This window comes from Tursiops truncatus, chromosome 20 (genome assembly GCF_011762595.2).
Source record: "Tursiops truncatus isolate mTurTru1 chromosome 20, mTurTru1.mat.Y, whole genome shotgun sequence".
NCBI classification, from domain to species: Eukaryota; Metazoa; Chordata; class Mammalia; order Artiodactyla; family Delphinidae; genus Tursiops; species Tursiops truncatus.
Window position 1 is genome coordinate 34,976,247 of NC_047053.1, and position 27,878 is coordinate 35,004,124.

A 27,878-nucleotide genomic window follows, 5' to 3' on the forward strand; every position below is an offset into this window, starting at 1 on the left:
GGCTCCCTAGAGCTCTTACCGCATTCTTGACACTCACCCGGCTGAAACATTCACCCTTCAGCCACAAAAGTCATCTCTGGAGCTCGCCACTGCGATTAGGTGGCTCCCAGAAGACGCACTGTTCTTCGGGTAACCCTACCCTCTTCCAGATCAAATACAGCCTGTAAAACCCGCGCCCGCTTGCCTTCTCCTGTCGGCGACCCGAAGAACCTGCAGGGGTTCCCTGTTACTCAGCAGATACAAATGGAACTTTGGGGCTATTTTCCAGAGCCCTTCCATGCATTTCTTACCCAATGGTGTCCCTACACACCCCCAACACACCCATCTTGTAATGTAACTCAACATCTAAGCAAGAGCGAAGAGCTCTTTAAGGGAATCACTTCCACATTTATAGTTGATTTATTCAACAAATATTTAATAACAGCCGCTCTGTACCAGGCACTGTGATACACACTGAAATGGCTCTATTGGTGTCTAGGGCACACATGCCTCCTGTCCTGGGGGAGCCCATGAACTAGCAGTCAGGACAAACACTAATAATGAAAACAGAATGGTATGTGTGGTCAGACTGGATGACCATCCGGGGTTCCTGAGAGTCTGGGCATTTCCACTGTGGCCGCAGAGATCTCCTTTACTTCCTGCCTGGATTCTTCACAGAGCAGAGTGTGCCTTGCTGGGGAGGAGTGAAGAATGTTCCAACAGGATGTCCACATGGTAAGACCCCAAGGGCATCAGCCCCCATTCTGTTCTCTCCATGGGGGCGGGGGTGCCTAGGTCCCGCCCTTCATGAATTCAGTCTCCTAGGGAAGTGACACAGGAAGCAGGGACAGAATTAAGAGCTTAAGAATTCCACGTCCATATATGTATACATATAGCTGATTCACTTTGTTATAAAGCAGAAACTAACACACCATTGGAAAGCAATTATACTCCAATAAAGATGTTTAAAAAAAAAAAAAAAGAATTCCACGTCCAAACAAACCATTTGGGCCATGAAACTGACAAGGGCTGCAAAAGGCACTTCCCGATTTCACCATGCTGGGAAATACCAGGTCCCGCCACCTCTCCAGAAAGCAGCCACCTTGTTGAGGGTGAAATCCACTCTCCTCTGTTCTCTGACTACATCGCCCATGAGAGGTAGTACCCCTGTTTCATTTGGAAACTTGTCCATGAATGAAGGCTCTAACCTCTCATGCAGATGTTGGATGTTGAGTCAGTGTTTAACCACTGTAATTGGCAGAAAAAGTCCTCCAACTATCTAACCAAGAAGAGACACTGCAAATTCCACCCTCTTGCTCATCTGCTGCTCTCTGTGGGATGCAGAAAATAAGGAAAAGTTATAAAGCATTCCCTACTCCTGATGTTCCCAGAAAACTTCTGTAAAACTGACATACGGGGCTTCCCTGGTGGCGCAGTGGTTGCGAGTCCGCCTGCCGATGCAGGGGACACGGGTTCGTGCTCCGGTCCGGGAAGATCCCACATGCCGCGGAGCGGCTGGGCCCGTGAGCCATGGCCACTGAGCCTGTGCGTCTGGAGCCTGTGCTCCGCAACGGGAGAGGCCACAACAGTGAGAGGGCCGCGTACCGCAAGAAAACAAAACAACACCTGACATATTTTAAAGGGCTTCAGATCTGATGACCCTCATTCTCTCTAAGTGTCAGCATCCCATATGGAAATTTTTTTAGAGGTAGTGACGGTGGGTGTAGGTGGGGGGGACACATTCTTGAATACAAGCCTCCTGGGTGCTTTCCTGGGCCCCTCTCCTGGTGGGGGTCTCTCCCTGTTTGGTGCCTCTGACACCTGGTTGTGAAACTGGAATGGGCCCCAAGAATGCTGTGGAGGTGGCAGGCGAGGCGTGGCTGGCATGTGCAGGGCAGCAGCAGAGCATTGCTTCTGAGGGGTGCCTGGTAGAAGTGAAAGGGGCTTGAGCTCTAAAACAAGAAAAGCGTCAGAGAAAGAAAATGTTCAAAGGCTGCTGCCCTACGTTTGTGGGAGCTTCCTGAATCAACGGGCAAATCCCTACATTAGAAAGAGTTTCTTTCCCTCCTTCCTCCCTCCCTCCCTCCCTTCTTTTCTTCCTTCCTTTCTTTTCTCTCTCTTTTTCAAGGGAAACACCTTTCTCCTCTCTTCCAGCCTCAATTCTACCATCCTTTCAGGTCAAGCTAACGGCCAACCTCTTTCATACAACTTTCCCATCTAGTCAGTCTCTGGTGGTCCGCTCCTTTCTCTGAATTCCCATTGAATTCTATTACACTCCGGGGTTTGGTATGACTCCACAGTGTCTCGTGTTCCCCAGCTGTTTTATGTACATGAGTCTTGTCTCCCCAACCAGGCTGTAGATGTCTAGAGGGCGGAGGCCATTCCTTACATTTTGGAGTCCCTCAGCCCAGGGCTGGGTATGTAATAGGCCTTTATTGAGACCTTCATTTGCCTTTTGCTTCTCATTAAACATCAGATAATTCACACAGGAAAAAAAATTCATAAGTGTAATAAATGTGAATAAGCCTTCATTTGGGGAGAGTCACCAACCGTCTTATACAACATCAGAGAATTCTTACTGGAGAGAAACCTGTATCTGATGTGTCCGTGCGAGAGCCCTCGGGTGAGTCTGGAGGCTTGGACGGCACATCTGACTCAGTGGCCAGGAATTTAATTACATAGAATGTGATGTGCGGAAACCTTCGCTCAAGATGAGACCCAACATCGGCGTGGACATTAGAGAGAAACCATGAATCCGAAGAATGTGGAAAAACCTCCCTCGAGATCTTCACCAACCAGCATCAGAGGATTCACCTGAGAATCAAGAGCAGGGTAGATGCAGGGGATACAATAGGCCGCGAAGTGGCCACAGCTCCTGTCTCCGTACAGCTCGTCTCTAGACCCATTTCCCAGCTGAAAAAATTGAGACTTGGAGAGGAAGCATTGTCTACCGTGGGTACAGCTGGAATATCACAAAACTTCGATTAGCACTTCTTCTTTTTTAACTTGAAACACTCCCGTGTCTCACTTTCTTTGTCATTATCTCTCACTAGGGAAGGGAAGGGATGATCTCCCCCCTAACGCTCGTTATCAACGGAGAAACGGGGCTGGAGGGGCTGCATCACTGGTCCAGTGCACAGGTCAGGATAAGAGCTCTATTCTCTGGGGACCTTAATTTGATGTGCTGGGGACCACGCTAGGTACTAAGGGAGACCAAAGGTGAGAAGAGAGGTCCTGTGCCCTCAAATAGCTTTTAACCCAGGGAGGGAAGTGACCGGTCCTTAATATCTGCTTTAACAGAAGTGCACATGAATTGCAGCAGAGGCATGAAATGCAGGAAAGGAGCCCTACGTTCCTTTGGGGGAAGTAGGAAAAGCCTCACAGAGGAGGTATTGTTTTAGCTGAGACATAAAGGATGAGGAGTTTGCCAGACAAACAAGGGAGGATAGGGTGTTCCAGGCAAAGGCGTTGACGTAAGAAAGGGCACGGCTGTCGAGGATCCTGAAGAAGTTCAGTATGTAAAGCATGGGGTGGGGGGCATAAGCTAGCCAGGCACTCAGACAGGGGGAAGATAACGTGAGGCCCTTGAACGCCTTGCAAAGCAGTTCAGATTTCCCTTTAAGCAATGGAAGCCGTATTAGTTTCCTACTGCTGCTGTAACACATCACCAAACACTGAGTGGCATGAAACAAGACAGACGTATTATCTGACAGTTCTGGAGGTCAGAAGCTTCACCTGGCCAGAATCAGGGCGGCAGCGGGCTGTGTTCCTTCTGGAGGCTTTAGGGAAGGGTCCGCTCTTTGCCTATCCCTGTTTCTAGAAGCTGCCCACATTCCTTGGTGCTTGTCCCTCTCCCATCTTAAAGCCAGCAATCACACCGTTCTGACCACCGCTTCCTGGTCACATCTCCTTCTCTGACTCGCATGTTCTTGCCTCCCTCGTCTAAGGACCTTTGTGATTAGATTGGACCCACTGGATAATCCAGGCTAAGGTCTGCATTTCAAGATCCTTAACTTTATCCCATTTGCGAAGTCCCTCCCACCAACGTAAGGTAACATAGTCACAGGTTCCAGGTTTAGGGAGCCACTATTCTGCTTATCACAGGAGCCGTTCAAGAATTCTGAGCAGGAGAGTGGTGTGACTGAATTGGGGTGTCGGGCAGTACAGCATTGTGGTTCAAAGGAGTCTGACCCCCTGGGTTCAATCCTGAGTCTGTCACCTAAGGCTTATGTGACCTTAAGTTATTTCCTACTTTACTTCCCTCTGCCTTGGTTTCCTCATCTGTGAAATGCGGATACCTACCTCAAAAGGAAGTTGGAAGGATTCTATGGGATAACAGAGGCGCAACATTTAGGACAGTGGAAAGCACTCAATAAGCTGGGGACATCTAGGTGCTTAGTAGGTGCTAAGAACAGCAACCTGGTCAGGAAAAAGACATGCACAGTCAATGCCACGCAGAGCAGAACCAAGCTTCCTATGGGGCCCATTTCCACAGGACCATCAACACGACAGGAAGGAGGTCTCCAAGCACCAGGGGATTCTTAGGCACAGAGGAAATATGCAGCTCCTCCGAATGGCAACACATTGCTCAGGGGAACACGCACCTTCTTCGTCTCTGTTGGCAAAATGAAATGAGGGATGTAAGTTGCCCCTGTCTGTTCCCATTCTTAGGTGAGGCTCCGTCTGTGTTGGATAATATTAGAGAGTAGGTGATGTTTTGTCTTAAGCTCTTCCCTGAGATCTCTGAAACAGCTGTTTGGTTTGACACAGGGCCAGTTAAAGACCTGGTGACATCTTACCTATGCACCCAGTGTGATGGTAAGCATGCTTCTGAGTCGATGGGCACCTGGTTTAGGGCCTCTTGCTTCCCTATCTCCTCTGTCCCCATTTTTCTGTCACCAATGAACCTGAAGCTATATGAGAATATCTCTTTCCTGTTGCTTTTTTCTCTAAGGAACTCCAAAGGAGTGGCTTTGGATCTCCTAGAAGTTTACCTGCAAGTGGATAAAACACAGGACACCCAGTTAAATCTGAACTTTTGGATAAACAATGAATAATCTTAGTAGGTCCCAAATGTTACTATGTGTTTAGTACTACTTTAAAACCAGATTATTTGATTAACCAGAATACTCCGTTCCCTTAGTCCACCATATAACACTTTACTCTATGTTCTGTGATGTAATCTGCAAGGGAGATTGGTATTCAAGCCCTGAAAGTTCTAGTACCTTCTAGAAGGTGGCTTTCTCTGGACTAATACAGGGAAGGCAGGGAAGGCTGTGTTCCTAGAGGGATGGCAAGGGTCAGAATAGTAAGGACTGGTCCCTCTTATTTCCCTGATACGAATGGTGATAGCACTTCAGCTGTGACACAGTTTCTTCTTCTGCCCAACTCTGAGATTCAGCGAAGCTCAGATCCTGCTCTGTATCTCACCTGCCCTCGCCATTAATGGGGAGCATCATTCCCACTGCTCCATGACCTAAGGATGACCAGGATACCCATTCTGTTAGGCATACTGAGATTTTTTTGTCTATATTGCTGTCTTTGATGTTGAATAGGTTAACGAGGATGACTCTCACCATCTATGGCATGTAAGTGAAAGTCTGTCTTCGGATTGAGTGTGTGTCATTGGTAGTCACTGTTACGTGAAACACATAAATAAAAGAACGGTTGAAATCTGCAAGGGTAGTCACTATTGGCACTAGGTTTGCTCAGCGTTTGGCTCCCAGGCTGCATCCCATATGACTCTGCAATCTAGAATGATCCTCCTTTTTTTACTCACCTCTAGCTCTCACTCTAAACTTCCGTCCTTGGTCTGTGGGGGGGTAAACACCTGAAATCCTCCAATTTACCTTGTTTGCAGGCCAAGGCTCAGCCTTGCCACCAGTTCCGGCTTCAAGCAGATGGTCAGTTCCTGGTCACTCCCTGGTTATCTGCAGGCCACTCTCCACTGCAGCATATTATCCAGCCTGGTGCTGTCAGGTGGGACTTGAGTTTTCACATCAAAGCTGTTTAGACGTGTTGTGATGGCTGATTTCTACATCTCTATACGCACCCCATTTAAGTATCATTTCAGAGACCCTATAAGTAAACGCAAAAGATTATAACAGTTTATGAAATGGGAAGTGAACCCTGGATTTTACCCCCCTGGATGTGAACGAACCCACCCAGCCAATGGCAGGAGGCTGGGCCCCACAGGATTAACTGTGTCCTCTAGCGCCTCCATCACTTCTAGAAAAAGGTGGCCCTGAGGGGCCAGGGGAATTAATGACTTAATGCCTACAAAGCTCTAGGAACAACTTGCTGCAGGTAAGGTCTCATTATCGTTAATTGTTGTTATTATTGTTGTTATTGTTGTTCTTAACCCAACTCCTGTGAAAAGCTGCCACAGCTTAGTTAACGCCCTCAGGTCAGGGGTTTAATGAATACCTCTGAATGCCAGAGGCCCCAGGCACTGGGTTCCCGCCCCCCCACATCCAGGCTCCACCTCCTCTGAGCTCCACCTCCTCTGAGCTCCGCCTTCAGGGTCCTCTCCACCACCAGATCGTCCCAGGCGCTACCTGAGGGGCTCCATCATTCTTCAGTCCTGCTAACAACTCCAGGTCCCACTGCAGCCCCCAGTTTCAGACACCCTCATCCCCTTTGCCACCCCTCCCCCATAATCTCACACACCTCCTTTGGCCATGCCTTCCCTTTTCTGCAGTTTTCTGGCCCCCCCCAACACGATTATTGGGGCTCCCAAACTGTTCTCCTGAGACGAGCCTTTTGAGGGTCACAAAAGCTAAGAGGGGGTTCCCTGAGCCCTGTCCTTCCCCCTTGCAGCCCCCATGTCCTGCACTGCATCCCAGGTCTCCCATCCCACCTCTGTGAGAATTTGGGGATTGTTCCTCAGGTAGCGAGGCCGGTTGGGTGGATTGCCAGGTTTAGGGTTGCGGAGTCTGGCATGAACTCACAGCCCCGTGCAGCCGCCTTCTTTAATTAATTAATTCCAATTTTTAAAAACCATGTCTTCCATTGGACCTCAGTGCATGCCTCTGGGGCATATGTCACATCAATTACTGACAACAATTAAGCACGCTGCCTAAAAGAATCCCAGAACCTCTTTAAAGACTCCAACACAATTCGGGCCTAACTGCCTTAGATCACTCCCCTGTAGATGGACCTTGAGGCAGAACCCCCCCAGGGGAGGAACTGGGCTGCAACAGTCCATTTAGAGATGGGAGATGTTCTCCTGCTGTGTGGGTCCCTGCCCTGGGCTGCCCACACTCCCTAACCCCAGGATTCCTCTTGGCCTTTGCTTAGATATCCAGGAAGCTAAGCTATTGCAGGTAGTGTGGTAGCCTGTTTTCTCTGGGGTAGTACCAGCGTCCCTCAGATCCCAAAGCCCACCTCTCTACTGTCCTAACTGGCCATCTTGCATGGATAAAGATGAATCTCAGACCCTCACACAACAGGACAGAGACTAAGTTAATCTGTCCTTCCATCCGTAGAGATGGTAGACGCAGGGTTAACTAATGCTTTCACAAGTGGTTTGAATGAGGAGGATGGTTAGAGAGGCTGCTTGAGGGTAGAGATGATTTCTTCATGGTCCTTGATTCCCACCTTGCATGACAGACACTTAGTAGTTATTTCAGGAAGGTTGATAGAATGTTGAAGACAAGAAGGGGAAAGAGCAGCAGTGCAGCTACAAATAGTTTTTCCGCGCGTGAAGCAAGTAGGCAGAATGGGATTGGCCTAAAACCTTAGCCTCATTAACACTGTCCTTTCTACCCAACTGGAATTTAAAAAATCATTAATAGGCCAGCTAAGCATGGTTTTCCTTATCTATTTAACTCATTTCTTTATTGGCGTATGTGAGTCGACCGTGAATCACTTTGTCCTTTTATGTTGGCCAGAATCGTGGCTGGCCATCTGAGTCCAAACTTCCAGACAGCAGAGACCACATCTGTTCCATGTGCTTTGTATGGTGTCCAGCAAAGGGCTGCAGTACCGTGTCACAGACAAGTCCTGGACTTGGACCCTGGAGACCCAGGATTTCATTCTGGCCATGTTACCCTTAAAATCCGGACGTTGTTTTTAATTTGCTGTGAAAAATAAAGAGCAGAAATGTTTTCTGCCCTTCCTACCTCCCAGGGTTGAGGGAAGGATTAAATGAAATACTGTAAAAGAAAGATTTGTAGAAACTGTCACATATGTGTTTTCTGTTTGTTTTTTGGGTTTTTTGTTCGGTTTTGGTTTGGGGTTTTTTTGGCTGCATTGGGTCTTTGTTGCTGTGTGCAGGCTGTCTCTAGTTGCAGTGAGCGGGGGCTACTCTTGGCTGCGGTGCGCGGGCTTCTCATTGCGGTGGCTGGTCTTTGCTGTGGAGCACGGGCTCTAGGCGCGCAGGCTTCCGTAGTTGTGGCACGTGGGCTCAGTAGTTGTGGCTCGTGGGCTCTAGAGCACAGGCTCAGTAGTTGTGGCGCACGGACTTAGTTGCCCCGCAGCATGTGGGATCTTCCCAGACTAGGGATCGAACCCGTGTCCCCCACATTGGCAGGTGGATTCTTAATCACTGCGCCAACAGGAAAGTCCCCATATGTGTGTTTTCTTTTTAATTATGAAATGCATTTTGATGATAAGGACACCAGAGGAATCATGATCCAAACTCTGAGATGTTTCAAATGGAGAAGCTGATGTATAGAGACCACAGCTGTAGGGAACTATGAACCAAATGATGGTCCCAGGCCATGCTATGGCTAAAACCAGCCGAGACTGAAGTGACACTGGCTATCTCAATGGCCTCCCTCATCTCCATCCCCAAAGCAAAACAGCTCCACTCACATACCTGGCCTTGTGGTGCATTCTGGCATTTGTTTTAACTTTTCTCTGGAATTTTAGTGGGGGTGGTGGGAGCTGAGGGGGCACAGAATGAAAGTGCCCATGGACCACATATACACATGTCCACAAGTGCACGCACACGTACGAGCCCCATGACAGACAAGCCAAAAGTCCAGCTTTCTGAGCTGTCTTTAAACATTATTGCTTAGAGATCTGAGAAAAAAGAAGTGAATACAAAACGGGAGTCCAGGACAGCTTTATCCATTCTGTAAAAGGGGCAGTTTCCAAAAGGAAGGGCTTAAAGATGAGAATTGGATAGTAACTCTTAGGAAAGGAATGGAATTCCAAGGTATTAACGAACACAGTCAACTTTCTAAAGTAGAATCCTAGGTATCAGCTCTGGAAGGCACTAAGAGCCATATAATCCCCTCTTTTTACAAAGCCTCAGAGGTGGAGTGACTGTACAAAGGTCACAGCACTACAAGTATTAGGGCCTAGGAGACCACGACCAGGGCTCTGGCCCCAAGTCCGGTGCAGTAGGACGGGGTTACATTAGTTAATGGGTGGGCAGGGAGCCACAACCACTGCCCCTCTATAAGTACAGGTGGCAAGAACTATTATTGGCTATAATTGACTGGGGGTACACCCCTGGAAACTTGGGGAGCAAAGAAACGCAGTGAATAGGGAGCTTGTACCAGCCTGTCCAGCTCACCTTACAGGAACAAGATAACTCTGCTGCTGTTTAAATTAAATTTGTGAAGGTTTCCAGAGCTGTCAAAATATAAAGAATTTTCACTAAAATTTTTAAATCAAAAAAAAAAAAAAAATGGTGGGCCTAGTGGTTAGGATTCCAGGCTTTCACTGCCATGGCCCAGGTTCATTCCCTGGTCAGGGAACTGAGATCCCGCAAGCCACGTGGCGTGACCAAAAGAAAAAGGCGGGGGGCAGGGGGTTCTGTTGGTTTCTGCCCACGGCCTTAATGAGAAAGTTAGTGAAGAACTATCCAGGGCCAGGAAACCAGGATGACAGAAGCCTCGTCTTCCAATAAGGCCAGATGTGGGTGCTAAATGTTGCCTATAAAGACTGCTAAGACGAAGAAGGGAGGCACTGGGACTAGCAAAGTGATGACAGCCCTTCTTCCTGTAGCTTCTCAAGGGGGAAGAGTTAAGGGAGAGCAGAGGGACTGGGCTCGCCTTGCCAGGCCCAGGGCCTTCCAGAGTACCAGTTGCCAAGGCTTCAGATACACAGGGCAAGTGCCAGGGTCCTGGAGAGAGCAAGGATGAAAAAAACCATGAACTAAAGGAGATGCAGATGTAGAACTGAATATTAGAATTATCGTCCCTCACATGGCCAGGCTACCTGTTTTAAATCCAGAGGAATATGTAGCTGTTTTTCCGAGAAGGCCTGTTAAACCCTTTGACAGGACAGCACATTGGGAGTCCTGCTTTGCCTCCATTGTTGACTGGGCTGGGTGACATGGGCTGAGCCAGTAAACACACCTTGGCCTGGATTTCCTTCACTGGGAATAATACCTGTTCTGCCTGCTTCATGGGGCTGTTGCAAGATCTGATAATGGACATAACCTTTCTGCAAAAACCATAAAGCATGCTTCAGATGGAAGGTGACAATATTACTATTCCAATGACTAGGAGCCCTTCAGAGGTTTGGCCTGTGGGTAGAAACTCCTAGAGACTTGGTTCTTTAGCCGTCACTCTGCATACCCCTCTTCCAAGCAGGATAGCCCTGACAGGCAGAGGGTGGGGGATGGATCAAATGTCCAAGAAGGCAAAGCTGGACACCTCAGTCAGATATTCTAGGCTCACCAGCCTCCACGGATGCCAAGTTATTTCTCACACTGAATCTAAGTCTTTTCTCTTACTACTTATGCTTGCTTCCTCCTGTTCTGCCTGAAGATTTTCTCTACTTGCTAAAATATGATATCATTTTTAGTGTTTACCTACTGAAGACACTCACTATTGAAGAACATGACCCAAAGTTGCTAAATTGCAATCCCTAGAGTATGGAGTCCAAGTGTAATAAAAACCAAGCATAGGTTTTTGGAAGTAGCTAAGGACGGAGTTAACCCTCAAACCCCTTTATAAAGTTTCCATCTCTTCCCTAACCTTTTCCCAGACTCAGGTCATTTTACTCTCCACAGGAATTTTTGGGGGGTGCTATTTTGGGGAGAAATACCTGCATGTGTCTTCAAAATGTTGAGAGCTCAGCCTCAGTGCAAGAACATTTGTTAAGTGTGCTTTTAATAATGGAAGGATAGGGCTTCCCTGGTGGCACAGAGGTTGAGAGTCTGCCTGTCGATGCAGGGGACACAGGTTCGTGCCCCGGTCCGGGAAGATCCCACATGCCTCGGAGCGGCTGGGCCCGTGAGCCATGGCCGCTGAGCCTGCACGTCCGGAGACTGTGCTCCGGAAGGATAATAAGGAATTCCAAGTAAGATAAAATTTGGAGGGACTTCCCTGGTAGTGCAGTGATACCGGTTCGCTACCTGGTCCGGGAAGATCCCACATGCCACAGAGCAACTAAGCCCATGTGCCACAACTACTGAAGCCTGCGCGCCTAGAGCCCGAGCTCCACAGCAAGAGAAGCAACCGCAATGAGAAGCCCCCGCAATAAGCCCATGCACCGTAACAGAGTAGCCCCTGCTCGCCGCAACTAGAGAAAAGCCCGTGAGCAGCAACGAAGACCCAACACAGACAAAAATGAAAAAATAAATTTATTAAAAAAAAAAAAAAGGGGTTTCCCTGGTGGCGCAGTGGTTGAGAGTCCGCTTGCCGATGCAGGGGACACGGGTTCATGCCCCGGTCTGGGAAGATCCCACATGCCGCGGAGCGGCTGGGCCCGTGAGCCATGGCCGCTGAGCCTGCGCATCCGGAGCCTGTGCTCCGCAACGGGAGAGGCCACAACAGTGAGAGGCCCGCGTACCGCATAAAAAAAAAAAAAAAAGTTAAACTTTGGAAATCATCAAGGAAGTTTGGTTTATGGTGGGAAAGGTCATGCCTTGGTTCTACTCCATCTAAGGCCTTTACCTTGCTGGGTTCATTTCCCCTCTCTGTACTCCAAGCACTTTCAATTATGGACTACTTCTCTTGGCTATGAACTTGGATAAATGCTACCTTGTTAGCTAACAGTACCCTTAATTATATTAATGATTAATAGCTAATTAGTCATAATGCTATAATACTTAAATGGAGGCTTCCTTTCTTTCAGCAGCTCCCTGTCTCAAGCGCACACGCGTGCGCGCAACACACACTCACACACATATCCCCTTCCCTATTTCTGGCCACAGAACAAGCACGGCTCTAAATATGTTCTTCTGACCACCCTGGGTGATCTCTAAATTTCTCGTTTTATTAGCTGTCCCATTACTCTAGCGAATGACCACTACTGCTTATATTTTGCCTCTTTTATTTGTCTTCTGTCACTCACACAGCTCTTCAGTAACAAGGAGGGCAGAGTCAAGTTGTTTGTTTTCTTACCTTATTTCATAAACCAAAGAAGTTCTTTTACTTCTAAATCTCACTCGGGCCTACTTTTCTTCACTTCACCTTTCCCTAATCTTAACCCGCCCCCCACTTCGTGGAATCCCACCCCCCAGAACCCAAAGCTCCCTCCCACTCTACATTTTGGCTTCCTTTCAGCAGCCACGCCCCCAAACCCAAGAAGAGCGGTGCGCACGCGCACTCCACGCCTTTACCTGGGTGCCCGGGAGTGGGTGGAGTGGGGGAGGCGGGGGTGGAGCGGGAATCGGCAGTTTTGTGGGCGGCGGAGCGCTCACAATGTGAGCAGGAGGGAGAAAAGGTGCGCCGGGGCCGGCCCCGAGGGCTGCGCATGCGCGCCGCCGCGCCCAGCGGCCGGGATGCCAGGGGGGCGGGCGGAGGGAGGTGTCGGGCTCCCCGTAGGGCGGGGGGGCCGGAGAGGGAAGGGGCCGCGGGCGCGCGCGCGCTCTCGCCGGCGCTCGCCCTCCCTCCCTCCCTCCCTGCCCTCCTCTCCGCACACACAAGCACACACGCACACCCCCTCCCCTGCCTCCCTCCCCGCGCGCCGCCCGCCCCGCCGGCCCCGCTCGCCCTCGCGCGCTCGGAAGGGAGTCGCGAGACGTCGGAGCGGCGGCCACGTAGCGCTGCGGCGGCGGCGGCGGCGGCGGCGGCGGCCGAGGCCGGGACTGCGGAGCGGCCCTGAGGACAGACGTTGGGCAGGGGGGAGGGGCCGGCCCGGCCGGCGGTTGTTACTCGAGCGCCGCGGCTACAGGCCCCCCGCCGCAGGGATGGACCGCCGAGGCGGTGGTCGGGGCGGCGGAGGCGGAGGCGGCCGGCCCGGGTGAGTAGGGGCCCCTGCCCCCAACGCACACGCCACAGTCGCGGCTGCGCCCCTGGCAGCAGCCCTTCCTCTCCGCCGCCCGCTGAGCCGACTGGGGCTCTGGGCGCCGGGTGAGCCCTTCGCCAAGGCAGCTGCGTCCAGTAGGCCGGAGCAACCCCCATCAGGCGGGGAGGCCCGGGGCGCTGCGCTCTTCTGGCCCCGAGCCTGGGCCGGGGGCGCCCGCTTCTGCACCTTCGCCCCCTCCTTCCCGGACCCGGGCCGGACTCCAGTTTTGCAGAGTCCGCTCGCCCCGCGGCCCGAGGAGAGGCTGGTGTTGCACGGGTTAGCGGGCCGAGGGGGAGGTTTGCACCGGTCCTCCTCCGAGGATTCGCCTGCCCTGAAGCTGGTGGCTTGCACCCCCTACCTCCCCTTCCTTCCCTGCGGCTGCGCCCAAACCCCCAACCCCCGGGAGTATTGTGCCGCCTGAGATAAAATGTATCTAGTGTACAACCGCCCAACACTCACCCGGAGGGTAATGCAGACCTTTCTCCACCCCCACCACCTCCTCCCCTCCAATCAGGCTCTGCTTGAGATTCTTAGATGGGAGCCACTAAAGGTAGTGACACCCGCGTTACATCTGCACAGAACATGTTCATTGTCGAGGAATGTCTCCTGTAGAAATGATAAATGCCCCTGCCTCACCCTCGAAGACTGTCTTCACGATTTAAGATCCCATATGCTCTTCTTGAAGAGAGCCAGTCTTTGATCACATCTAGCATATCCCTCCCCCACAAAACACACACGCACACTTCCTGATTGCGGAACAGTCCCTGTCATCGCGGATCCATTGTCAGGAATGGCTTGTGCCAATCAAAGGAATGTGCTTTTGCCTTTGGAGAAGGGTGCCTTCCACAACCATGTTCTCAGGATGGTGCTGCGTGAGTCTGGCTTTGATTGTCCCGTGTTCAAGCATCATTATTACAGTGTTTCCCCTATATGCATCTCCCATGGACCCTCAGTAATACCTGAGTGATGCTTTTTTCCCAGTTAATTACATACATATGGTGTGTGGGAATTTCATTGTATTTTAAATTTCGTTTATTTTTGTTGTAATTTTTAACATCTATGGTCAAGGCATAGTAAATATATAGGGTAATATTTTAGGAAGAACGTGTATTTTTTCCCAGAGATGGTCAGATCCATATTGTTCTGGGAATGGCAACTAGCACGTGCTTTGTTGACACATGTATATGCTTAGGGAATGAAGAGCTGCTGTGGCTGGCATGTGAGAGTGTGTGCAGGTGATGTTCCCATGTAGGGCTGATTTGAGAGTGGTGAGCTGTACTGTGATAGGGCTGGCAGGCATCTTGGATGTTTGTATCAGGACTGTGCACATGTATTCAGATAGATACTACCTTTAGTATAATTTTGTTTAAAATGTTCACTGCTGAGTTTTAGGGATTCTGGAAAAGTCTACTTCAGTGGTTCTTAACCTTTCTTTGGAGTCATGGAAGCCTTTAGGACCCTCTTCTCGGTGAGATAGACACACATAATTTTGTATGCAATTACAGTCATCTTGAGCCTGGTCCTGGGACCTCAGGTTAAGATCTATATTATGCAAAAGTGAAAGGAATTTGAGTTTTGTGTTTTGCTTTGTTTTGTTTGTCTCTTGAGGATTGGCATTACTTTGATCCTGAGCAGTAAGCAACAAAATAGATTAAATATGTATCCTTGCGTTCTGTTCTTTGATTACAGTGAGTTAGGTATTTGTAAGGTATCATTTGCCTGTCTTCCTGTAAAGAGATGTATGTGAGAGTTTAAGAAACAGTTAAAACTGAACTCAAAAGAACTTGCCTAAATTTGACCAGTTGATAACGTATATTCCTTGCACTATCTTCTAAATGTAGTAAATTTCAACAACAGTCAGTGGTCTGTTTTGTGATGTGTATCTGGAATTGTTTTGTGTTCTTTGAGGTTGATCCCATCTCTTAAAAGAAGGCCTTATCATTCCCCTAATAGAGCACCTGCTCTGTGAAGGTTTTTCAACTTTATTAAATATGATTTCATGTCTTTTTTCAGGGTGATGTTGCCATCAGAATCATCCATTTTTAAATGTTTTAATGGAAGGATTTTCAATAAACGTGATTGAAGGGGCTTATATTACAGGTTATATATTTTTTTCATGTCATGCCTAAAGTTTTACTGTCAGAAATTATTTGCCTATCCTAAACTCAAAAGTATTTCAAAGTTGCAAATTTGTTGCTTTTCTTTGTCAGTGTAGTATAGTGACAAATCATTAAAATCTCAGGGGACAGTGTGTGCTTCCTTGATTTAATATTGCAGAACCTCTTCTAACCAGTCACTTACTTAAACACCCACACACCACAAAGCAGCTGATCATGTAACTCATATGGCTGTGAGAACAGCATTCTCTCTGCCAGATTCAGAGCTTGGAAGCTGGAAAACAATTGCATAGCAGTGAAACACTTATGGAGTAGTGGTGCCAGCAGCTCACTCTCATTAATACAAACAGCTTTTGCTTTAGTTTTTTCAATGCTCTTTGTCAGACACCCTTCTTCAGACACCCTTCCCTTGGGAGGTTTCAGATCAGCAGCTCCTACTCAAGGGAAACAGCACCTACTTTCTGCAACTGTGGCCTCAAGACCTGATTCGTGACACCCAGAGCTGTTTCCATTTCTGCTCTAAGTATGGGAAGTAATCTTGTAGTGTGGTAAGAAGATACTTTTCAAGTCTGTAGAAAAAAGTTGATTAGTAACGCTGCGGATGTGATTTTGTTTTGGAATGTCTGAAGCCTATCAAAGAAGTAAACTGTAAAAGTGAATTGCTTCAAGAAATCACCTTTTTCTCAAGAGTTTTAGAAAATTTCACCAAAAATGTGAATACACTCTTGAGTTTCATTTCCCTTGTTCCAAAAAGTCAGTTGATTTTGAATCATAGCCTTTGGAACTAGTTATTCTGAAGGAGGTGACTGAGTTTCCTCGCTGGGAATTCCTGGGTCTTGTGCCATGGTTTTAGGTATGATATTTTTCTCATCTTTGTCATCATTTCAGACAGTTGGCCCTTGAATTTACTTTGATAAAGGAGAGCTGCTGTTGGAGTTAGTGACTTTAGCTGAGGGAGGATCACAGAGGTGGCTCTTTGGAGCCAGGGAGAACGAAGTTTGAATAAAGCGCCACTGGCTTTATGGCATTAGACAAGTCACCTTGACCTCTCTAGCCTCAGTTTCCTCATCAGAACAGGATTTGTTATAGGTATTAGAGATAATGTATGCAAACTTCTAGAACAGTTCCTGGCACATATGCACATTAAGGACTCAATAAATGGTAGGACACAAGTGATGTGGGAGTGAAACTGCAGATCATTTTGGCTTCCAGGATTTCGAGGGCTGGTTCTGCGATCTGCATACTTTCATCTGTGCTGATTTGGGATGAAAAAATTGCAAATATTTGACTTGGAGCATACCTAAGACTTGCAGGTGCACTGTGCTTATTGGAACTTTGATTTGTTGCTCTATGGCTGGCTGAACTTCGTGGAGACAATAAAACTTGGCTCCAAATTCTACAGTGTTACCCACAGGCTGTGCTTGTTTTAAGCCTTTACAGAGCTTATGCGGTGAAAGGGGTGTTTTAGGACATTAATGTAGCTCAATAAGTTCTGTGTCCAGAGTTGAATCACGTGCAAAGCCTTGTGTAAATTTTCATGGTTAATGCAAGCCATAAAGTGCTTGGTAGAATCAGTGAAGATATCAGATGCTTTAGTTAATCTGTTTGTTTATATAGCAGTTACCTTTGATTTTTGAAGACGCTTATGAACATTTTTTCTTAAAGAATCCCCATTGCTCTTCTGAGGTTTTTAGTCAGAAAGGCAGTTTTATGGTAAAATATGACATTATCTTTTTCCTTTTTTAAATATAGTTTAAGAGACTGGTTACTCTGAAAAGTAGATTCAAGAGCATGTATACAGCTTTATTCAGTGCATAGAGCTTTTAAAATAGGATTTCTTGGGTTCTATAGAATTAAATTATTCTGTCATTTTTGCAGAATATCACTGTGTTAAGTCTGTGAACCCACCAAAGTTAGCTAGAGACTTTTCAGATAAGGTAGACACATCAGTAATGCATTAGAATTTACCTCAAGGGAATCTGCTAAGCCTTATTTTCTTTTATTATTGAGCCACCTAGGGGCTTGCCCATCAGTGGAATCAGTGACTGGTATTGGGTTGCTGATAAAGAGGGATTGGCAAATAATGGTCTTAGACTCTCCTTAGACTTTGCAGAACACTTGAAAGAACTTAACTTCGGCCAGAATGTATAATATTAATAACACCATCATTAATGCTGTGTGAGCCCAGACTGACTAAACAAATGAAATTTAGATGATTGAGTTACATATTTTTTTCTCAACTATAATACATTTTGCTAAGTAAAATTTTTCTTGGAAAGGGGTGCTATTTTTTTAATTATTATTTTTTCTAGTTTACCAGAGTCAAATGGCTTAGCAGATAGCTAGTTGCTTTTGTCAGTTTCTTGATAGATGAATCAGTGTGTGGTGAGAAGGGTTTGTTGGAAGAGAGTAAGAATGGAAATGATGCAAAGAATGGCTCCTTAGCCTGATTCTTTGGTCTTTACTCTGCATGTGGCATCAGAGGGTTGTGACTCTACCTGGATTTCACCAAGACATGCAGTGGTAGGTGATTCCTTTTGTCTTTAATGCTAGTGTAGAACATAGTCTTTTACACATTTATACTTTTCAGCTTTGGAATGTTGATTCAGTTTGGGGAATTCAATGGAATATAACTTCTTAATTACACTGCGTGAGCTATAAAATGAGTTCTCTAACTAGGTCCATATGAATTGTTTTCACCCTTCTGAATGTGTCATTTTAATAGATCTAGAGTAGTATCAGTGGCCTAGAAACATTGAAATACATGGGAAGTGTTTCATTTTTTGAGGAGGTGGCAAGGAGAGTGTTTATGATCTCAATTTTGTGCATAAATAAATATGTATTTCTTCCCAGTTCCTCTTAAAACTGTGACCCAGATGCCCAGGGACTTTTCCTGTATTAATATACTAGGAGCTAGAGTTTGAAGTTACCTTGTCTGAAAGATCCTGAGCCCTTCAGTTTTCTTTTTAGCATACCAAGCATGCAAAGTCATTTAAATTAACTCATCAAAAGTTTGGAAAAAACCTAAATGCCCATCAGTAAGAATTGGATAAATAAATTAACATATATTCATGCAATTGAATAAATTTTATATGGCTACAAAAACAAATGAAGAAACTGTATATTACTGTGGAAAATCTCTCAGCCATATGTAAGTGTAATACAGTGTGTACTCGTTTGAGTATGGCTTATAAGATGCACCCATATCATTATATGTAAGAATAATTAGTTTATTCTCGTATAATATTCCATTGTATGCGTATATTATAATTTATTTCTCCATTCTACCATTAATGGACATTTGGATTGTTTCTGGTATAGCTGTCATGAGTAATGCTCTAGTCACTGTATTCTCTTCTGTATTTAAAATTTTTGATCCATGCAAGTGTATACTACATAATTTTTTTTTAATTTAAAAATTACCTCATTTCAAATGGCTAGTTTCCTCCTGTCAGGTTGCGGTAAAGAAAGTATACACTTCTGCATCCATTCCAACTTGTCGGGGATTGTAACAATAACCAAAGGACAGTTTGTTCTGCCTTTCAGTATCTCCTCAACCTTTTCAGCACCTCAAATGGAAAGTTAGATTTTTTTTCTTTAAGATGACTTGTGTCTCTAAGGTCAGGTGGTGCAGTGAGTACCAAAAAACATGTCCAGAGAAGCCAACTGTTGCAGGGTTGTACTGTTCTAAATCTAGAGCTGATGTTTATTTAATCCCTGTAACACTGTTTCTCGAACTTTTGGACCATGATCCACAGTAAGAGCAGTATATGCATGCCTACGTTATTCACTCGCATACATGTCCCCACCCACAACTGAAACAAAAGCTTCATGAAACAGTATTTACCCTTACCATCTGTGAGGCAGTCTGTTATTTTATTCTATTTCATTTGTAAAAATTGGGTTGGGACAGACAGTTTGAAAATCACTGCCCAAAACAGAGCTTAACAAAAAGTGTTTTCTTGAAGTAGGTGCTAAGCAAATGCTTACTGGATTAAATGGGGGTGGGGGAGTGATAAAACAAAAAGCTGGGCTTAAAGGTATGAGTTTGAAAGTAGAAAGCTAAGAAATGTGGCATGAAGAAAATCATCATGTTTATGACCTTACTCCATATAGAGGGGTAATTCTTAAAGACCTGAAACTCTGGAAAGGTTAAGGTTAGATTCTCATTTTGCCTAGCATTTAAACTGTGTTCTTCTGAGAGGTAGGAAACCTACTATTACTTAATACACACACACACACACACACACACACACACACACACACACACACACACACGAGAGCACTGGCTACCTGTCTATTCATTAAGTTAGGTAGAATTAAGAGGACTACGAAATACATACAAACAAATATATACAAATATATACAGTGTAATCTTCTTTAACACAGAGTCTGGTTTAAACAACAATTTATTTGTGTAGAGTGGTTACAGAATAAAAATACATCAAGGACTCAGTAGTGAATTTTTACTTCTATGTGAAAATCAGACGCCGGGCTTGGACTGTATTTCAGAGACAGCTCTATCAGAAAAGCAATCTTCAGAACCTGGTTCTCTGGAAGGACAAAACTTAAAAGTTACTTGGTTGGAGTTGTCTTCCATTTCCATACCCAAAGTTATGTATACTGTGAATATGTCTGTATTTTTATTTATTTATTTATTTATTTATCTATCTACCATTTAATTCTCATATAACCCTTTGAGGTAGGTATTATTATCCCCATTTTGCCAACGGAGAAATTAAGACAAAATGAGGCTGTGTAACTTGCCAAGTTGAATGTATTCTTTTCTTGGCATTGAGATTTTATAGGAAGAGACCCATCAAATCATTTTATTTTGCTAATTGAAAAATTAATTTTAAAATTGAATTTAAAAATCCATAAATATTTCTGGCTTTTAGAAGCCAGAGACTGAGTAAGTAATTTGTTTTAATTTTTTTATTTTATGTATTTTTTTTTTTTTTTTGGCCACACCATACAGCATACGGGATCCTAGTTCCCCGACCAGGGATTGAACCCATGCCCCCTGCAGTGGAAGCGCAGAGTCCTAACCACCGGACCACCAGGGAAGTCCCTGGGGCTTTTGTTGTTTTGGGGTTTTTTTTGGCTGCATTGGGTCTTCGTTGCTGCACGCGGGGTTTCTCTAGCTGCAGCGAGTGGGGGCTACTCTTTGTTGTGGTGCACGGGCTTCTCATTGCAGTGGCTTCTCTTGTTGCAGAGCACAGGCTCTAGGCGTGCAGGCTTCAGTAGTTGCAGCATGTGGGCTCAGTAGTTGCAGCACACAGACCCCTAGAGTGCACGGGCTTCAGTAGTTGCAGTGCGTGGAAGGAAGTCCCTATTTTAATTTTTAAATTAATGTACAGTAAAATTGACATTTTGACATGTGTACAGTTCTTTGAGTATCAATACCTGTATAGATGCGTGTAACCACCACCACAATCAGGATACAGAACAAGTCCATCACCCAAAGACTCCTTCTGTAATCCCTTTTCATTCATACTCTCCCCCACCCTCCACTGACAACCATTGATCTGTTGTCCATCTCTATAGCTTTGTCTTTTGGAGAATGCTATGTAAGTGGGATCATTCAGTAGGTAACCTTTTGAGACTGGCTTCCTTCACTCAGCATGACGCCTATGAGATTCATCCAAGTTTTTGTGTGGATCAACAGTGTGTTCCTTTTTATCACCAAGTAATGTTCCACTGTGTGGATGTACCACAGGTGGTTTATTCATTAACCGGTTGAAGGACATTTGGATTGTTTCTAGTTTGGAGTGAATGTAAGTTCTCATTCCTCTAGAGTAAATACCTAGGAGTGGGACTGCTTGATGCTATGGTGTGTGTATGTTTCACTTTATAAGAGACTGCCAAACTCTTTTCCAGAGAGAGTGTGCCCTTTTGCATCTCCACCAGTAACACATGAAAGTCCCATTTGTTCTGCATCTTGGCAACACTTGAAATTGTCAGTGTTTTTAATTTTAGCCATCCTGATGGGTATGTAGGAATAATTCATTTTGAGCCTTATGACCAGAATCTGGGTGATAGGCCCAGCTCTGCCATCAACTAGCTGTTGACCTTACAGGAACCATTTAACATTTTAAAGCCTCCTCTTCCCTCATCTCTCATATAATGGAGAATACTGAATGTGTTATAAGTTCTCTTGCAGCTCCCCAATTCATTGGTACGGAAAGATAAACCCTTGGCAAGAGGACAGATTTCTGTTGCTTGTGCAAAAAAAAAAATCTATTGACTGATCTCAGCTAAGGTACATATTTATAAATAGAATCTATGTGAAATAACGTGATATTTATAACTATAGTGTAGCTCTAGCTAAGCATAATAATACTGTGACGTGTCATGTCTGTTAGCTATTATATAGCTAATGTTGCAGTTAACATTGACAACCTAGAGTCTTTGGCTAATGTCTGATGTTTTTATAGTAGAACTATTCTCAGCTTTCTACCTTTATAGTTTACAGTAAGTTTAATAACAAATATTTTGCCTTTTTCAGTTGTGAACAGGGGATCGCTTTTTAAAAATTACATATTTGGGTACTTAATGTCTTATTTGAGTGTGACACAAATTGCTTCTATAGCATTATGAAGAATAGCTTTATTATTTTTCTAAAAAATTGTACAGGTTTATCCAAAATTATTTAAAGGGCTTTCCTGGTGGCACAGTGGTTGAGAGTCCGCCTGCCGATGCAGGGGACGGGGGTTCGTGCCCCGGTCCGGGAAGATCCCACATGCCGCGGAGCGGCTGGGCCCGTGGGCCATGGCCGCTGGGCCTGCACGTCCGGAGCCGTTGCTCTGCAGCGGGAGAGGCCACAGCGGTGAGAGGCCCGCGTACCGAAAAAAAAAAAAATTATTTAAGGATTACAGAAAATATAAAGGAAGAAATAAAATATCTCCTTCCCCATCTTTACCCCTGTCCTGAGATATCTCTCAATATGAGCATATATATGCATGATTGTATATGCATAGTTTGACATAGTGAGATTGCATGATTCCATTCCCACACGTTCTTTAGTCTTTTTTTTTTCCATGTGGACATATTTCTGTGTCTTTTAATATAAACCTATGTCATAATTTGGTTATGTAGTATGCCAGTGTCTGTGTATATCATTATTTATGTTTCAAATTTTTGTTATATTAAATAGTGCTATAACGAATGCCCTTTGTATACACATCTTTGTATACCTGTCGTATTATCTACTAATGAGGAATTCTCGATGGCTGGGTCCAAAAATATGCACACTTCACAATTAGGAAAATAGTGCTAAGCTGTTCTAAGGAAGGTTATTCCATATTCACATAGCATTCTGAGCTGTAGTCGGCCATACCAGCTGATGTCAGAAGTCAGTCAGGTTATCTTGGCATTAGCCATTTTGGGATTTAAGCCATAAAACATACCTATACGTGTTTGTAGGTGAATCCGGCTGAAAAAACCCAGCCCGTTTCATAATTGATAGTCTTTACCAAGTAAACCTGAAAAAGTTTAAAAACATCAAAGTTTAAAAAAACAGTTTTTTAGAGAATTCCCTGGTTGTCCAGTGGTTAAGACTCTGAAGGCCCCGGTTCAGTCCTTGGTGGGGGAACTGAAATCCTGCAAGCCTAGCGGCACAGCTCGCACCCCCCAAAAAAAAGTTTAAAAAAAACTCACTTTTGAGAAAAACTAATAAACCAACTTGCTTTTTTAATTCAAAGAAAATCTTTTAATTAATGCGATTATGTCAATTTGTGTTATCCCAGTAAGTTATGTGGCCTCTCCCGTTGCAGAGCACAGGCTCCGGACACGCAGGCTCAGCGGCCATGGCTCACAGGCGCAGCCGTTCCGCGGCATGTGGGATCTTCCCGGACCGGGGCACGAACCCGTGTCCCCTGCATTAGCAGGCGGACTCTCAACCGCTGCGCCACCAGGGAAGCCCAAGTTCTCTTTTTTAAAATAAAAAATTTAAAATTTTGGAATAATTTTAGATTTACAGAAAAGTTACAAAGAGAGTACCTATATACCACCTCATCCAGTTCTCTTCTTTTTTCTTCCTCAAAATGAACACATATACATTTATTTCTTGGTTATAAAAAAAAAAAACCTTGGATTAAAATCTACACTTAAAAATATTATAATAACAGAGTACAACTAACTATATAGAAATATTATAAATGGTGATTGATAATCTTTAATAACTGTGTGGTCTTTTTGTGGTTTATGGAATAATGGTAGAGTTTAAGGTCCAGTGCTCTTAAAAGTCTATTTCCCTTTTTTCTATAACTATGCTTCCATTTCCTAACCTATTACTGATACTTAGAGTTTTACCTAACAGCCATTTAAGATAAAATAATTTAGTCTTCCACATTACTCTGAAACCTAAATTGAAAACAAATATTTCTTTAAAAGCAATTACATATTTCCGTGCTTATTACTTGCTCCACATATATTATAAAAGTTGAGTGCTTTATATTAGAGAAGTTAATCTGAAATCATTCTTAGCTAAATTCATTGTTATAATTGTTAGAACAGGTAAAATAAAATGGTAGGAACATTAAAGTTGGAACATTTTTATTGTATGTTTGGCAAACTATGAAAATTAACATTTGAAAATTACTTCACTGTGTTGACATTTTGTTGTTTAGTTATAAAAGTAGAAATATGAAAATATTGCAGATGGTTATATCTTATGAATAAAGTAGAAAACCATATAAACACAAAGCATAATAATGAGTATAACGTTTGTATAGGATTTTGAGATATTTTTCACATATATTACTCTTTAAAAACTTCTTCATTTAATTTAATTTTTTATTGAAGTATAGTTGATTTACAATGTCATCTTAGTTTTAGGTGTACAGCAAAGTGATTCAGATATATATACATTTTTTCTTTTTCAGATTCTTTCCCTTATAAGTTATTACAAAATATTGAGTGTAGTTCCCCTCATCTATTCTGTTATTGTTTACAGTCTTAATTACACTAAGAAACCAATACTGGTACATTACTATCAACGTAACTCCAAACTTAATTCAGATTTCACTAGTTTTTCAACTAACATCAGTTTTCTATTTGGAAACATCCTAAATCAAGCTTTTAAACTCTATACTTGAATAAGCTTGAATATCTGTTCATAGATTAAGTTTAGTCATACAGTGTACCTATGTATATACCATATATAATGTATCTGGATGTCTATATTTGTTTAGACAAATTTAAGTTTTCTTTGACATTATTATCTTTGAAAGTTATCTTTTGATGTTCACAGTCATTCTCTCCAAGGCTATTTTAGGGTAAGTTTGAAGGTCTTTTTCCCCATCCTTCTTGTGTCCATGCAGAAAAATGGTTTATAACATGGATGAGTCTAGCTCTTGCATAGTGATAACCCTTTTCAGTCCAGTTACGGGTCCCTGTCTCCAGGAGCACATGGAAAACAGCCACCTTTTGTTTACTAGAAAATTAACTTGTGCCAGATGGTTACACTGTCTGCAGTGTCTGGCTCTGAGAGAATATAAGTATTAAGCAGTTCTTGAAGGAGAAAAAGGTGCTGGTCTTGAGGCAGAATACCATTACAGATGGGGTACTACTTGAGTATCTTTCACTCTGCGCTTGCTAATGCAGAAAATCCCTCCCGAGGCAAACCATGACATCCAAACTCTACATTAATTTAAATCATTCCCTGAAACAGTTTATTTTATGGAAGAGGAGGAAGAAATTGACAATATCACATGGATATGGATTTTTAAAAATCACTTTCCTCCCAGCCTAAACAGAACTGTTGTGTATTCTTTCCATTAGCTTACACGTCCTTTTAAAAGGAAATAAAAATCCTCCTGAGCATTCTACGAAACAAAAATGGTGGTCAAGGAAAGCTTCATGAAGAAGGTGCATTTGAGCTAGGTCTTGACAGGCGGCTAGGATGTTATGGTCATGTGGATGGCAGGGGGAGGGATGTTCTAGGTAGAAGGAAAGAATGACATAGTCAAAGGTTTAGAAGTGGAAAAAGTCAAGGTTCATTTGAAAAATAGCATGAGGATGTTAGGTGGGCGGGGAGGACTTTGGGAGCCAAGACTGAAAAAGTCAGCTGGGCGCAGGTGGTGGAGGGCTTCTGAATGCTTTGCTAAGGAACTGAACTTTACTCCAAGGCTCTAGAGACCAGTAAAGGTTTGTAGCTAGGGAGTGACATGATCCAAATTCTTTAGGAAAATGGAGTTTAAAAAATCTCTGTGTAAGGGGGTTTGAAAGAGGGAGGCAGACAGACTGAGGTGATGAGGGCCTGAACTCAGAGGTTACGTTAGCAATTGGAACAGGGAGGACAGGGCAGTTTTTAAAAACAGGACTTGTTGGTTCCTTGGATATTGGGGTAAGGTAGAAGGAACAAGCCCCAAATGAATATGAGGTTTGGATCCTCAGTCAGAGACTGTAGCTGCTTCATTTGGATCTTCCACAAACTTGACCGTAAAATAAGAACTTAACATCAGTAGCATCCAGGGCTTCCCTGGTGGCGCAGTGGCTGAGAGTCCGCCTGCCGATGCAGGGGACACGGGTTCGTGCCCCGGTCCGGGAAGATCCCACATGCCGTGGAGCGGCTGGGCCCGTGAGCCATGGCCGCTGAGCCTGCGCGTCCGGAGCCTGTGCTCCGCAGCGGGAGAGGCCACGGCAGTGAGAGGCCCGCGTACCACAAAAAAAAAAAAATCAATAGCATCCTAGAACTGAGGAAAAGTATGTAGCATCCTTGTTTTAGAAACAATAAAATGGAGCTTAGAACTGAGAATACATGATATTTGCTGGCTCATGATGGAGGGAGAAAACCAAGGAAGGAAGAAGGTAGTTTTTCATTGAATGGTGAGAACCGTGGCTATGGCCTGTGCTTACATCTGACTTTTATACAGTGAAATGCTTACGGCCATTGCACTTACGGTGATAGCAACACCACAACACTGACTGAATAAGAAGAGAATCCTGGTCACCTCATAGTACAGCAGATTTAGAAAATCATCTAAAATGGTCTTCTGCACACCCACAAGTCTCTCTGTATAAGCATACATGTATTTTGTTTGGATAATGGTTTCTTAGTTCGACCTGTAAGTATGAAGGTGGCAGAATGTACTGTGTAGCATATCAGCTGGAGAACACACATAAAGCAGCTTTAATGGCAGTTCTTACTAAAATATTGGCTATGTACTTAAGCAATATAGATCTAAAACCTTACCTGTAGCCAGGTCTACATAGTAAGTTCCACATGAAGACAGAAGTTTGTGGTTCAGTTTTATTGTCCTGTCACTGAAACATTAAAAGCTAACTTAGTATCTGGGATACAGTAATGTCTACTCTCTAAAGGCTGGATTCTGATCTTGACTGAGTGATAGCCTTACTAGGCAAATTGTTTTACTTCTAACATGTTTAATTTTTCTTTTATACTTTTGATCATTCTGTGTTAGCGTATTTGGGATTAAAGTTTTATTAAATCAGAAATATACCATAAGACCTGTATGCAGAAAAGTATAAGACACTGATGAAAGAAATTAAAGATGGTACAAACAGATGGAGAGGTACACCATGTTCTTGGATTGGAAGAATCAATATTGTGAAAATGACTATACTACCCAAAGCAATCTACAGATTCAATGCAATCCCTATCAAATTACCAATGGCATTTTTTACAGAACTAGAACAAAAAATCTTAAAATTTGTATAGAGACACAAGAGACCCCGAATAGCCAAAGTGGTCTTGAGGGGAAAAAACAGAGCTGGAAGAATCAGACTCCCTGACTTCAGACTATACTACAAAGCTACAGTGATCAAGACAATACGGTACTGGCATAAGAACAGAAATACAGATCAATGGAACAGGATAGAAAGCCCAGAGATAAACCCACGCACCTATGGTCAACTAATCTATGACAAAGTAGGCAAGGATATACACTGGATATACTCTTCAGTAAGTGGTGCTGGGAAAACTGGACAGCTACATGTAAAAGAATGAAATTAGAACACTCCCTAATACCATACACAAAAATAAACTCAAAATGGATTAGAGGGGCTTCCCTGGTGGCGCAGTGATTGAGAGTCCGCCTGCCGATGCGGGGGACACGGGTTCGCGCCCCAGTCCGGGAGGATCCCACGTGCCGCAGAGCGGCTAAAAAAAAAAAAAAAATGGATTAGAGACCTAAATGTAACACCAAACACTATAAAACTCTTAGAGGAAAACATAGGAAGAACACTCTTTGACATAAATCACAGCAAGATCTTTTTTGATCCACCTAGAGTAATGGAAATAAAAACAAAAATGAACAAATGGGACCTAATGAAACTTCAAAGCTTTTGCAAAGCAAAGGAGACTACAAACAAGATGAAAAGACAATCCTCAGAATGGGAAAAAATATTTGCAAACGAGTCAGCGGACAAAGGATTAATCTCCAAAATATATAAACAGCTCATGCGGCTCAATATTAAAAAAACAAACAACCCAATCCAAAAATGGGCAGAAGACCTAAATAGACATTTCTCCATAGAAGAATACAGATGGCCAAGAAGCACATGAAAAGCTGCTCAACACCACTAATTATTAGAGAAATGCAAATCAAAACTACAATGAGGTAT

The 27,878-nt window shown here is 44.2% G+C and overlaps 1 protein-coding gene and 1 long non-coding RNA gene across 6 annotated transcripts in view; one reads left to right on the plus strand and one right to left on the minus strand.

Annotated features, from left to right (window-relative positions):
* Positions 1 to 342: 342 nt before the first annotated feature.
* On the minus strand, positions 343 to 12,705 carry LOC109548248 (uncharacterized). Of its 4 annotated transcripts, XR_004523868.2 has the most exons (6): positions 12,506 to 12,705; positions 5,829 to 6,057; positions 4,779 to 4,973; positions 4,282 to 4,594; positions 2,559 to 2,793; positions 343 to 800 (listed from the first exon to the last, which is right to left on the minus strand). It is a non-coding gene; the product is annotated as an uncharacterized lncRNA (long non-coding RNA). The 4 variants fall into 4 exon arrangements; XR_012328484.1 differs by lacking the exon at positions 343 to 800 and having other exon boundaries at positions 808 to 2,793; positions 12,506 to 12,703; XR_012328486.1 differs by lacking the exon at positions 343 to 800 and having other exon boundaries at positions 808 to 2,793; positions 4,282 to 4,398; positions 12,506 to 12,697.
* Positions 12,706 to 12,798: 93 nt separating this feature from the next.
* ZNF652 (zinc finger protein 652) overlaps positions 12,799 to 27,878 on the plus strand; it is a 70,330-nt gene continuing 55,250 nt past the window's right edge. For both annotated transcript variants that reach the window (XM_019924922.3, XM_019924924.3), the window contains exon 1: positions 12,799 to 13,128. The gene's annotated coding sequence lies outside the window, so the exon portion shown is untranslated. The remainder of the gene's footprint in view (positions 13,129 to 27,878) is intronic.